Raw genomic sequence first — 14,424 nt, forward strand, 5'->3', positions numbered from 1 at the left:
GTGGAGCATACTTTCTTCTAGTTGCGATACGGCGCTGCTGCTGTGCAGGTGCAGCGGGGTTGGCGGCAATCTTGGCAAGCTTCTTGGGGCATTCATTGGAGTAATGACCCACAGTTCGACATTCATAGCAGGTTACCGTTGACTTGTCTTTTTGGGCAATGGGTACAGCATTGCTTCTAGTCCTTGGGGCGTTGTTGGCGGCTTTCATCGGGCACTTATTAGAGTAATGACCAGTAACACCACATTCATAGCAAGTCACATGGGACTTGCCCCTGGGGGCATGGTTGGGTGTTGGGATGAGCTGCTCCAGTGATGCTATCTTCACGCGGAGGCGAGCAATGAGGTAGTCCTTCTTGGCGTGTTGATGGCGAAGTGCCTTGCGCTCCATTGCAAGAATGTTGATGGTGTCAGTCATCTTGGCGTGCTCAATGTGCATCTGGTTGGCCTGGGCACGGGAGTTGTTGCGGGTAGGAGGGGCCATCTGAAGATTGAGGTAGATGATAAGATAAGAGGGAAATTTCTATGGTTTGTTTGACTTAGTTCAAAAAAATTCAAAACTTGAAAACTTGAGTAGTGTTGAGGGGGTACAACCAACAACACTTTTTCATTCATACCAAACATCACACATTACAAATTTAACACACCGTTGGTTTGAAGAACCATTCATTCGCTCTACGATACAAGGGGATCCTGATACCACTCACACCTACTTAAGTGCTGGGGTGATACTACTCTTCCGGGTGGATTCTTCTTCTTCACGGGTGAGGTGCTTGGCGAGAGGCGAGGGCGTTGTCCAAATCCCTGCGGGTTTTGTACTGCCTGAAGTCCTGATGTGCTACATAGGGGTTCATCTCCGGGGTTGTGGGCATGGTCATTGGTCTTCCCATGGAGTCATGTCTTGGGTAGTAGATGAAACGAGTGTTCTTGATCTTGTCCTCATTTTGTCCACACAGACGGGAAATTGCTTCTTGCATAGCTTTGACTAGTCCTTCCTTCCAAGTGCTTCCCGTTACAGAAATCCAGATGGTTTCCCATACCGGGGCATCAAGCTTCCTTCGTAGATCAGTAGAAACGTCCCACCGAGGTGGTTCTCCTAACTGAGTTTTGAGGGGTATTCCGAAGAACTCGGGATACGGATGTCCTAGATATTCCACTAGTTGCTTCAACTCCTTTTCGAACCTTAGGTCGCCTCCGGGACCAAGCTGATAGGACTCCCATTGGTACTTCATCTGTGCCATTAGGAGAAGTAAGTTAAAGAAGTAGTCAAGTGTGCAAAATTTTATGTAGGCTTGCAAAGAAAGTAGAGTACAGATTTCTCATTTTTGCAAAAGATCTCAAGGATAAGAGTAAGAACAAGTTTTCACAAATATTCACTTCATTGGTTTTTGGGAAACTAGTTTTTCAGACGTCCATTCTAACTAGGGTCTCCTAAGGTCAAACAATGGCTCTGATACCAACTTGTCAACACCCGGATTTTTAAGTCCAGATGCCTGTTATGCCATACATTGCAATCCCAGGAATATTGTTGTTGCGAGACATAACAGTTGAATATCATTAGTCATCATTCATTACATACCATAGTCGTCTTACAAATAGAGATCACATGATCCATATTACACAAATAGTTGATCTATTGATCAACCTACACAAAGTTCATAGTTTCATAGCGGAAACGTAAAGTAGAAGGGACTCGCTAGTCCACAGGCCAACGTCTGACGTCAGAAGATTCCCTAGTTGTCGTAGGCGTCCTGCTGGTCGTCATCTTGATAGTTCTGCTCCTCTTCATAGTCTGGCCATTTGAATAGCCAGGGACACAGCCGTGAGTACTTTAAAGTACTCGCAAACTAATACTAATGTAAGTGATAACAATTCTAGTAAGGGGTGCTAAGCTCTAGTTTATTTTGCATAAAGCCAGTTTTAGTTCACGAACATTTTTGTAAACAACTCTTCATGTGCTAACTAACTTAAGTGGGAACATTAGTGTCATTCCCACAACTCCGTTGTGATTCAACGGCAATGTCACCCTTCAAGTTCAAATTCACAAGTCACCCTTCACCATTCATAGTTTTCGAAAAGTTCTGATGACGGAACAGTATGGCCTTTCCAACTGTCCATAACTGAGGACGCGGCTATTCGAATAGGTTTAACTCTGTAGAGGTTGTACACTTGTGCCACAACAATTGCAATAGCTCGTCAGGGGTAACTGGCCCTGATTTATCGTACGCAGTACGCGAACTACCAATCATAACCTTTCATTTACATACCCTAGTATAGGCACCTCTCCCCATGAGCTTGGCCTCCCAGTGAAGACAGACGGTCAGCCTGGGAACTGCACAGGGCTTGGGCCGGACATTCACCTCATTTCGCATCATATCATATCATTTCTATTGTGGTAGAGGCAGCTTTCGGCATAACCCTGATGACGCTTGTTTAGAGGGAACCCATACTAAGACACACAAACTTCCAGTTAAGCCCTACCCAGATTCAGGTATTGTGGGGGTACTTGTAAAATTGGAATGGTATCGCATCCGAACCCAACCATCAGTGTTTTTGTAAAACTCACCAAGTCATTCACCAGTCATATTCACCTTCAAAATCTCTCAATAGAATGACTCATCATTCCAAGGTTTTCAAAGTCATTTCAATTCCCAAGTTCCCAAATGGAGTAGTCACGTTCAATTTAGCACTAGCATCTATGTATGAGGGGTGCTAAGTATTTTGCTTTGCTTCTAGGCTAACTTTGATACTCTTGTACTAATCCAATACTAACCAAGTGAATCATGAATCAAAGAGTACTTTGATAAAACAAAAGTAAATAAAGCTTGTAAAGTAAAACGGGGAAATAGGATCATAAGCATAAAATAAATGGGGTAATGCCTTGCTCATAGAGAGCTTGGCACTTTGCAAGAGTATTGTCTTGCAACCAAAAGGGTTTGCATCAATCTAGCTTGCATTGGAAATAGCTTGCTAACTTTACTACTCTAGTAAACTTCTTTACTTTGACCAAAGTTAACTATAAAAGCAACTTATTGAGAAAACAATTAAAAACTTGTAGGGTATAAACTCGGGATAGGCTTATGTAGGAAAAGATAAGATTCATGGTGCCTTGCCCCAAGGGGCTTTGCACTTTGCAAGAATATTAGCTTGCAAGGGTAATAACTTGCAATAATATCAGCTTGCAACATTATAACTTGCATTGGTATTGGCTTGCCTTGGTTGAAGTGGGGGTCCAAGTTCTCTTCTCCTTCCTCTTTGTAGAAGTCCTCCTCCTCCTGATAGTCTCCGGTACTAGCGTCTAAAATACGAATACAGGGTACACAATCATCATACCAAACTTACATACTAAACTAAGCACACACAAGCTTTACACAACTTAAACTAGCCTCACACACTACCATTAAGTGGGTGGATGTGTTCCTTTCTTATTTAAGAAAATAACTTCCTCTCATACTAACTTAGGTATTACTTTCAATTACTTAGAGAAATAATTTCCTCTCATTACCTTATTAAGATTTAATTTCTCTTATGAATAATATATGACCTAGGTTGACCCAAGTCAACCTCTTCATACTCTTCATTTGAGAAAATGATTTAAATGAGGTTCCATACCTCATACAATTTAATATTAACATGGTAGTGACTTAATGTCACCAAATAACTCAATATGAGATTACATAGACCATGGTCACTACCTCATATTGAATTACTTGAGACCAAGATTTAAATGAGAGGAAAACCTCTCAGATGATTTAACACATAGTTGTAACTAGGTTAACAACTACCATTGAGATGATTTAACATCATCAACAATTTATTGGCTGTTCTAACATCTATCTATTATATTATTAAAACAACAACCAAAGAACGGCTGTGATTAAGCAACATAAAAGAAACGGTTCAGATTTTATTAGAGTCCAATTGTGAAAACGATATCAGAAGTCGGTTGGTTGCCGTGTTGGGTCAGGTTGGGACGCATACGAGACTACATACATAACTCAGCGGCAGGGGACAGCGCTCTCGAGAAGAAATCCTCCGCCGCCAAGAGGGCGAAGCGGGGCATGGCATGGATGATGGTAAATCCCAAGAAGGATCTTCAGATCAATCGCCTTAAGGGCCCAGCTCCTCACGGTGAGCCAATCTCCTATTGAGATTGAGTAGTAGTTGACCCAATTAGCCAGGAATCCTGCCGCAAGTAGATTGATCTGCTGCTGCTACGAGTGGATTACTATCATCTAGGGCTGACGCTGTGGTTGAGCATCTAGCAGGGGATTAGTTTCCGCGGCACGACATGGCCGTCGGTAAAGCCCAAGGATCTTCAAATCAATCGTCTCAAGGGCATCAGCTCCTCACGGTGAGCCAATCCCTCTACTGAAATTGAGTAGTAGTTGATCCAATTAGCCAGCAACCTTGACGGATGCTTGCATGTAGATATTAAGTAGTCAAGTAGATCGATCTGCTGGTGCTACGAGGGGATTACCATCATCTAGAGCTAACGCTGTAGTTGAGCATCTAGCAATAGATTAATTCATGTGCTTTTGCCATGCCACTTCTGCAAAAATGTTGAATTGATATGAAGTTTGATAAAACTGAACGAATGACAGGAACCCTACAGGCTTCACACACGAGGGAAGTCTTGGGCTACTCAAGGGGGAAACCTCTTGCCAGTGAGCTAATCTGACGATATTTAGCATTATGAAATTTAACGGACTGGTAAAAGTCTTTGAACTGATATTGCAGTATGTTGAATTTATCTTTATTATAGTGTGTTACTTGAGGACAATTGCCATCGATGTCAACAACTGCCAGTAGACACGCGATGGAGCCACCTTCCCACATGATGACGAGCAGCGGCTGAGGTACATCGAGCAGCATCGTCAGCGGCAGTTCACTGAGCCGCGCAAGGCCAGGGAGCCTTGAGCCGAAGGGGAAGTCTGCGAGGATGACGGTGATCATGAGGTACGTGCCCGGCATAACCCTCGGCAAGAACCGACACTGAAGAACCGGCACTGGCTCAGAGAGGTCGGCATTTGTTACGACTCCACGTGCATGTTTTTTAATTGACCATGGGTCTTTCCTCATCTGATATATGTAGGGTTGAAGTTTAAGTCGCAGAACAGATTGAACTCCTCCTGAAACTACGCAGGGACTTGGTTGTCACCACCTCATGCTCCGTCATGCTGCGACACATGCTGCTCAAGCGCAATACGCTGCACCAATGCCGGCCGCCCAAGCTGCTGTCGCGAGCACCTGCATCAACATGAACAAGAAGAAGAACGACCCGATGGCATCAGCAGCTATGCACAAATGCCTGTCGCTCGAGCTGTTGTCGCAAAAACCTATGGCATCAACAGCGTTGAACGTATTCTAAAAAACAAATGGTGTGGATGAATCCTCTCCGATTGCTGGCCCGCCGTAGGAGAGCTATCGTGAACCGAAGAAAAAAATCAAAAACTGTTGCAAGAAAGACTTCCGTCGTGATGGTGCTATGCCTCCGTGAAGAGCAATGCTAATATGTGTAGCCAATATATATGGGCAAGAAGAGCTCTGGGTCGCTAGAAAAGAAGGGGCCGACGGCACACCAAATTGGTACGTGCTTTATATCTGCTTCCATGTAGTAATATAATGGCAAACTAAATAAATTGGGTAGTAGCTAAGGTGAGTGAACAGATAATAAGCTTTCATGAAGTGCATTCCAGGTAGTAGTATAAGCTAAAATGCAAGTACATGATGTTCTGCTAGCTCAAACTAAATGAGCTAGGCCCACCCTAACCTAGAATTCTCTTTGTACTAAAACGAAGAAAAAAACGTGTGCACGATGCTTAATTCTTACGAGAAGATCGAGATTTCTTACATGTCTGGGAAAATCTCACCTCATACCAGCATGTCCCACCCGATGCAAATTTAGGATCATATACCGCCCAATTTATTGTCAGTTTTTATTCTAATAAACTGTCAATACTATTTGAAAATTCTATTATGGACAGGCTCTTATAAGCCGGCTGAAGATAATAACTTTTTTACCTGAAATTTGATTAGTTGATTGAAAAAATATTGCAATTTATTTTTCACGGACTCAACTATTACTATATTTTTTCAATCAAAGAAAATCACTTTTTTAACTAAAATTTGATTTGTTGATTGAAATAATTACTCATGTATAATTATTTCATTATACTTTTTGGAAAGATCGATGACATGGATGAGGAAAGTTTTAAATTAGAACGGCGGATGAAAATCTAACACCATTAGGCTACTATTATCATAGAAAAAAAGGCATTAGCTAAGCCTGAACTGTGTCTTCTTAAAACTAAATACTCGAGTGAAAAATAGTAATATTAAAGATCAAGATATGAACAATCTAGCCGCGCAAATGCGCGGGCAACCCAGCTAGTTACTTGTATTTACACCAATTATTCTATTCACACCAATACTACAATTAGGGTGCATTGGTTGTGTTGCTTGAGGAAGATAATTTCCTCTCCTTACATATGTAAATGATAATTTCCATATGGTTCTTGAGAAATACTTTTCTCTCATTGAAATCTTCTTAAGATTTAATTTCTCAAACAATCAGACATGAAATCATGTTGACCCAAGTCAACCATTCATCATCCTCATTTGAGAAATTGGTTTAAATGAGGTAGAGTACCTCATACCATTTAATAACACTACATATGATTTAAATCTCTAAGTAATTCATATAAGTGAGTTTGGCCAGGGGTCCAAACATCACATGAATTCATTTGAGACAAAATTTAAATGAAGTATAAGACTTCATATGAATTACTTAATAGTTTTGGACAATATCAACTAGTTAAACTAGCCATATTATCCACTACTTAAACTAGGGCATGATCATGTAAAGTGACCACACCATTTTCTTGCATAAACAATTAGTGTAAGTCAAATGTGAGCTATTGGAGTTGGAATTGACTCAATATCTATTTTGGTTGATTTTTAAGAATTATTCTAAGGCAGAAAAGTCCCTGTCTTGTTTATTTTGCTACATTAATTCTACAAATAATTTTGAGGTGGGACCAGTGGCATTTGATAGATAATTTCACTAGCTTTCCAAATATATAAAATTGGTAAAATTTGGCCAAGTAGAATTGGAGATATTTGATTTCTAGCAAGGCACCAGTATTTAAATTTGGGTTTAATTGGTTTTAACAAATTCAAACGCAAAGGGCTGCGCGGGAAACTAAACGGGCCGGCCCAGCTGTGCTCCAGTGCGCAGCGGGCCGCCTGACAGCGGACCCCACGCGTCAGTGGGTTTTAAAACCCGAACCGGTACGCAGCGATATGAGCCGTTGGATTACAAGAGAATCGGACGGTGGCGGATCGTCACCTTCCGCGACGGTGAGCAAACCCTGGCGCGGCAGAGGGGGTCGACGGCGGCTGGTTGGAGGCTCGGCGAGGGTTGGCGATGCGGGCGAACGACGTTGTCGAGGACGAGGAAGCAGATGGCGCAGACGGCGGCTCGAATGGTGGCCTGGAGCTTCTCCTCCGTCGAGCTACTGCGGCGGCTGTCGGCGGTGAAATTGGGGCTACTCCGGCGGAATTGGGAAGGGGGAGGTGGTCGAGGAGATCAAGGATGAGGAGGGAAGGCGACTGGTGTGCAAGAATTGGCCGCGGGTGTCCTCCTTTTATAGCGACGCGAGGTGGCCAGAGGTCTGCGGCGGAGTCAACATGGTCGCGGCTTTTCTGGCGAGTAATGGGGGTAGGCGAGGGCGGCGCTAGGTAGGCGAGATCATGGCGGTGCTAGAGCGCTTGCTAGCTAGGTGGGGGACGGTCTGGTGGCGACGCATTGCGTCCAGGTCTGCGGCGGCGTTCGCGGGAAAACGGCGACGGTGTCGATGGCTACGGCGCTTGCGCGGGGCACGGCGCGTGTCTGGCGGGGTCCTGGCGAGGTGGCGGAGCTCGTGGCGCAGAGAGGGGGGCCAGGGCGTGTGTGTAGCGGCGGCACTGCGTGTGTCCAGAACGTGCCCGCACGTGCACTCGTGCGACACGAGCGGCATGCTGTGGGGTTTTGGGCGTGCGTGGTGCGGCGTGGTCACCGCGTTCCTGTCGATTTGGCCGGTGCTAGGTGGTGTAGGAGAGAGAGGTGGCGAGCTATGGCGAGGTGGCCAGGGTGGTGAGTGAAGGGGAGAAGAAAGAGAGGAACATGGCCGGCATGGGGGTGACATGGCCATGTCCATGGCCGGCTAGCCTCTCCCCTAGGGTTTCTGTGGTGGAGTGATGAAGAGAGGGGACAAGGGGACAGGTAGGGTGGAGATGGGGTAGATTAGGGTTAGCTAGGACACTATTTCAAATAGTGTGGTATTGTTCCATAATTGAATTTCGATGTAACTCACCAAATTTTGTTTAATTCAAAAGGTGGCAAGATTTGGAAATGTGGTATTTAGTTGAGTTGTATTTGACCAGAGAAGATGGGGTGTGTTGGTGGAATTTTAAAAATCAAAGAATGGCAATAATGGCTAAGTGGAGATTGTTCCCCATAATAAAAAGTGCCAACTTTGGATGAGCATAGCAAATGATCAAAAATGATTTTGGCCAGGGGGTCTTTACAAAAAGTGTTCACCTTGATGTTGACTTTGAAATGGTGCAAAGAGTTAGCAAGAGTTAGTTTGAGAAAATTGAATGGCAAGGGCTCAAAGTAGTGATCAGGCTATTAATGGCAGATTTGACCAATATCACATGTGATCCCCAATTGAGTTTGAATTTGATTTGAATTGGGTTTCTTTGATTCCAAAAGTTGTAATAAGTGTTTAGTATCATATTACAACTAATGGTGAAGGCCAAAATGGTCTAGGGTCAAGATTTATAAAAATGGCATACACCATATGTAAGGATTTTGGGATTTTCTAACTTTTATTCTTTTATTTCTCTTTGCTTCATTTTGACAAGAGTGAGGTTTATTTGGTGTTAGATTGAGTTAGGTGAAAGGTTCCAACCATTTTGAGACAAAGTTGGTGCCTAGGTCAAGGTTTGATAATTTTGGCTAAGGGTGTATGTGAGTGAAAATGGAATTATCTCACTATTTGATTCCTCTCCATTTGATTGGACTTTTCTTGACTCTAATGTGATTCTTATTAGTTTAGAAACATTTTCAAACCATTGAAACCATTTCAAATGGTCTTGCTCAAAGATTTGTAAAATTGGCCATAATACATGAGAGGTGACATGTCAATTTTTCTTATTCTTGTAAGGTGCTCCCCTTGCTTTACTTGAGCAAGGTTGAGGGTCAATTTAGGGTTAGATTAGGTTTAGAGATGGTTTCACACCATTTGATCAAGGTAGAAGTGCATAGGACAAGAATTGGTGAAAATGGCTATGTGTCACATATGCTTCTATGCATATGTGGCATTTGATTTTTAATTTGACTAGGCTTGACCCAATTGAGTTGTTGAGTGTTGAAAAGTATATAGGGGTGATCCAACCATTTACTAGAAGTCTTAGGGTCAAGATCCTCAATTGCACAAATTTGATATTTTGCTCTCATATGCCTCTATGGCATTATTACTTTCTTTTTTAAAAAAATCTTTGGTTTCATTTTGGATTGGGTTGGAGAAGTACTAGATAAGGTTTGAGAAGGTTTTCCAATCCTCTAAATAAAGTAGAAAGGCCTAAGGTAAAGTTTTACAAAATAGCCATAGGCATATATGCCTCTATGCATATATAAGATCTTTCATTTTTATTTTATTTCTCAAAGATTGATGGCAAGAGGGATGTGGTTTAGGGTTTAATAAGTTTTTCAATGGTTCACCACCATTTAGCAAAATAAGAAAAGGTAGGGTTCAAGATTTACATATTAAGGCTATAGGCCCACATATGGCTCTTTCTTTAATTTAGGTTTCTCAAAATAGAATCCAAAGGATTGTTGAGGAGGTTAGGGTTTAGGGTTTTTTCTTATTGGATTTCTTTCTCTTTTAGTTTTATTTGATTTGTGATCTTCACTTGATCACTTCAGGGTTTTAGGGTTTATCACATAAGCATAATAACACTCATCATGGCAAAACACAAATACTAGCTAGGAGCACTAAGCATAGCACTCTATTTAAGAAAAGTTTTTGTTGGTTCTCATTTTTGGAAAAAAGGAAATTCATTTTATCTTTATTTTGAAATTTGGGGTGTTACAGTTACCACTCGATTCGCGAGTACATCGAAGATGGAGAAGTAAAGATTTGCAAAGTACACACTGATCTGAATGTAGCAGATCCGTTGACTAAAGCTCTCCCTAGGGCAAAGCATGACCAACACCAGAATACCATGGGTGTTAGGTATATTACAATGTAATCTAGATTATTGACTCTAGTGCAAGTGGGAGACTGAAGGAGATATGCCCTAGAGGCAATAATAAAGTGGTTATTATTTATATCTTTATGTTTATGATAAATGTTTATATATCATGCTATAATTGTATTAACCGAAACCTTAGTACATGTGTGATATGTAGACAAACAAGAAGTCCCTAGTATGCCTCTTAAACTAGCTTGTTGATTAATGGATGATTAGTTTCATAATCATGAACATTGGATGTTATTAATAACAAGGTTATATCATTGTAAGAATGATGTAATGGACACACCCAATTAAGCGTAGCATAAGATCTCGTCATTAAGTTATTTGCTATAAGCTTTCAATACATAGTTACCTAGTCCTTATGACCATGAGATCATGTAAATCACTTATACCGGAAAGGTACTTTAATTACACCAAACGCCACTGCGTAAATGGGTGGTTATAAAGGTGGGATTAAGTATCCGGAAAGTATGAGTTGAGGCATATGGATCAACAGTGGGATTTGTCCATCCCGATGACGGATAGATATACTCTGGGCCTTCTCGGTGGAATGTCGTCTAATGTCTTGCAAGCATATGAAAAAGTTCATAAGAGAACACATACCACGGTACGAGTAAAGAGTACTTGTCAGGAGACGAGGTTGAACAAGGTATAGAGTGATACCGAAGATCAAACCTCGGACAAGTAAAATATCGCGTGACAAAGGGAATTGGTATTGTATGTGAATGGTTCATTCGATCACTAAAGTCATCGTTGAATATGTGGGAGCCATTATGGATCTCCAGATCCCGCTATTGGTTATTGGTCGGAGTAAGTACTCAACCATGTCCGCATAGTTCACGAACCGTAGGGTGACACACTTAAAGTTGGATGTTGAAATGGTAGAACTTGAATATGGAATGGAGTTCGAATATTTGTTCGGAGTCCCGGATGAGATCCCGGACATCACGAGGAGTTCCGGAATGGTCCGGAGAATAAGATTCATATATAGGATGTCATTTTATGTGAATTAAAATGACGCGGAAGGTTCTATGGAAGGTTCTAGAAGGTTTTAGAAAAGTCCGGAAGAAACCACCAAGGAAGGTGGAGTCCACATGGGACTCCACCTCCATGGCCGGCCAACCCTAGTGGGGGAGGAGTCCCAAGTGGACTCCCCCTTAGGGGGCCGGCCACCCCCCCATATGGGAGGTGGAACTCCCACCTCTAGTGGGAGTCCTAGCTTGGGTAGGTTTCCCCACCATATGGAAGGTTTTTGGTTCGGGTCTTATTCGAAGACTTGGAGACCAACACTTGGGGTTCCACCTATATAATGAGGGGCCAAGGGGAGGGGGCCGGCCACCCAAGAACCACCAAGGTGGCCGCACCCCTTAGTGGCCGGCGCCCCCCTCTCCCAAACCCTAGCGGCCTCTCTCCTCCACCACGTCCCACACACTTAGCGAAGCTCCGCCGGACTTCTCCACCACCACCGACACCACGCCGTCGTGCTGTCGGATTCAAGAGGAGCTACTACTTCCGCTGCCCGCTGGAACGGGGAGGTGGACGTCGTCTTCATCAACAACCGAACGTGTGACCGAGTACGGAGGTGCTGCCCGTTTGTGGCGCCGGAAGCGATCGTGATCAAGATCTTCTACGCGCTTTTGCAAGGGGCAAGTGAACGTCTACCGCAGCAACAAGAGCCTACTCTTGTAGGCTTTGGAATCTCTTCAAGGGTGAGACTCGATAAACCCCTCGTTGCTACCGTCTTCTAGATTGCATCTTGGCTTGGATTGCGTGTTCGCGGTAGGAAATTTTTTGTTTTCTATGCAACGTTATCCTACAGGCTTGGCCGTACAATTCACCTCAATTCACATCATTTCTCAACAACGGAGGCAGCCTCGGCATAACCCCTATGACGTGTGTTCAGAGGAACCCATACTAAGATACATAAACTTCCAGTTAAGCCCTACCCATAATCAGGTATTGTGGGGGTACTCAAAATTGGAAAGGTATCGCATTCAAACCAATTATCATTTTTATCAAAAATCACCATCTTCTCTTGTTCACATTCACCTTCAAGATTCATTCAATGGAAGGCTTCATCATTCCAAGGTTTCAAACTTCATTTCAAAGTCACATGTTCCCATCTAGAGTAGTCAAGTTTTAAATCATTAGCACTAGCACTAAATCATGAGGGGTGCTATCTTGCTTTGCTTGATTGAGACTAACTTTACTACTCTAGTAAACTTCTTCCACTTTGACCAAAGTTAACTATAAAAGTAACTCTTGGAAAACAACAAGTAAAACTTGTAATGTAGAAAACTTGGGATAGGCTTATGGTAAGAAAAGGTAAGACTAATGGTGCCTTGCCCCAAAAGGCTTTGCACTTTGCAAGAATATTAGCTTGCCTTGGTAGTTCTCAAAGTTTTCCTCCTCCTCCTCTTGGTAGCAACCTTCTTCTTCCGGGTATTCTCCGGTGCTAGCGTCTAAAATTAAATACGAGTATAATCACTCAACTAATTCAATGGCTATTCTATACATCACATATATTCACGCAAACTATTCTAAGCACACAATTAATCTAATTAGGGTGCATTGGTTGTGTTGCTTGAGGAGAATTAGTTTCCTTTTATTTAATATGTAAATGATAGTTTCCATAGGGTTCTTGAGAAATAATTTCCTCTCATTGAAATCTTCTTAAGATTTAATTTCTCAAACAATCATGCATGAATTTATATTGACCTAAGTCAATCATTCATTATCATCATTTGAGAAAATGATTTAAATGAGGTAGACCACCTCATATCATTTAATAATTCTACAAATGATTTAAACCTCCAAGTAATTCATATAAGAGAGTCTGACCAGGGGTTCAAACATTACATGAATTCATTTGGGACAAGATTTAAATGAAGAAAAATACTTCATATGATTTGCATAATAGTTTTGGACAATATCACTTACATAAACTAGCCATATTGTCCATTAATTAAACTAGGGCATGATCATGCAAAGTGACCACACCATTTTATTGCAGAAACAATTAGTGTAAGTCAAATGTGAGCTATTGGAGTTGGAATTAACTTAATATCTATTTTGGTTGATTTTTAATAATTATTTGAATATGGAAAAGTCCCTGCCTTCATCTTTTTATCTGATTAATTCTACAACAGATCTTGGGGTGGGACCAGTGGCATATTGTAGATCTTTTTACTAGCTTTCCAACAATATCAAATTTGTTAAATTTGGCCAAGCCAAATAGATTCTATGAAATTTCAAAGTGGGGTTCGGTATTGAAATTGTTTGAATTTAATTAAACAGAATTTGAATTAATCGGGCCGGCGGGAAAACAACGTGGGCGGAAACAGTTTGAAAAAGGTAAAACGGCCCAGCAACGCATCCATTGCGCGTGGGCCTGCTGACAGTGTGGGGGCCACAGGTCAGCGGCTGTTCAACGCCGAATCGGTACGAGCGACGCGGCGCGTTGGATTAGAAGGCAATCCAACGGCGCACAGTCGTCGTATTCTCCGACGAGACAGGGTTACGGGCACGGCGGCGCTAGGGGGTCGGAGGGCTAACCAGGGCTCCCGCGGTGGCTGGCAGTGTGCTCGGGGAAGGTGTAGTCGACGGCGAAGCTCCTGGTACCGGCGGCGGCTCCTGGAACGGCTCCAATCGACGGCGATGTTCACCAGGCTTCCGCGGCTCCGATCATCAAATTGCGGCAACTCCGGCGATGATTGAACTGGCTAAGAGTGTGAGGCGAGGCAGTGAAGGGTGGAGAGCGAGGTGGTGTGCTTGGTTTGGTCCAGGGAACACTCTATTTATAGATGGGCGAGGGTGCCGCGGGGCAGGGTTGAAGTCGACAAGCGCGCGGCGATTCTGGCGAGCGGTTGGGCTAGGCAACGGTGCGGCAGCATTCTCCTTGTCCAGGCGAAGCTAATGGCGGTGACGGCACGGTCGGGCGGCGGCTAGATAGCTCGCATTGCTTCCGTGTCTGGCGGCGGCGTTCACGGGATCTTCTTCATCGTCTCCGGCGGCGGCGGTCCAGGGTCGGGTCAAGCGCGTGTCTGGCGGGTCTGAGGTGTCACGGCGATGCTCAACGCATTGCTAGCGGGGCCAGAGCGAGTGCGTGTTGGCGGAACGGCG

This window comes from Lolium perenne, chromosome 2 (genome assembly GCF_019359855.2).
Source record: "Lolium perenne isolate Kyuss_39 chromosome 2, Kyuss_2.0, whole genome shotgun sequence".
In the NCBI taxonomy this organism is placed as follows: Eukaryota; Viridiplantae; Streptophyta; class Magnoliopsida; order Poales; family Poaceae; genus Lolium; species Lolium perenne.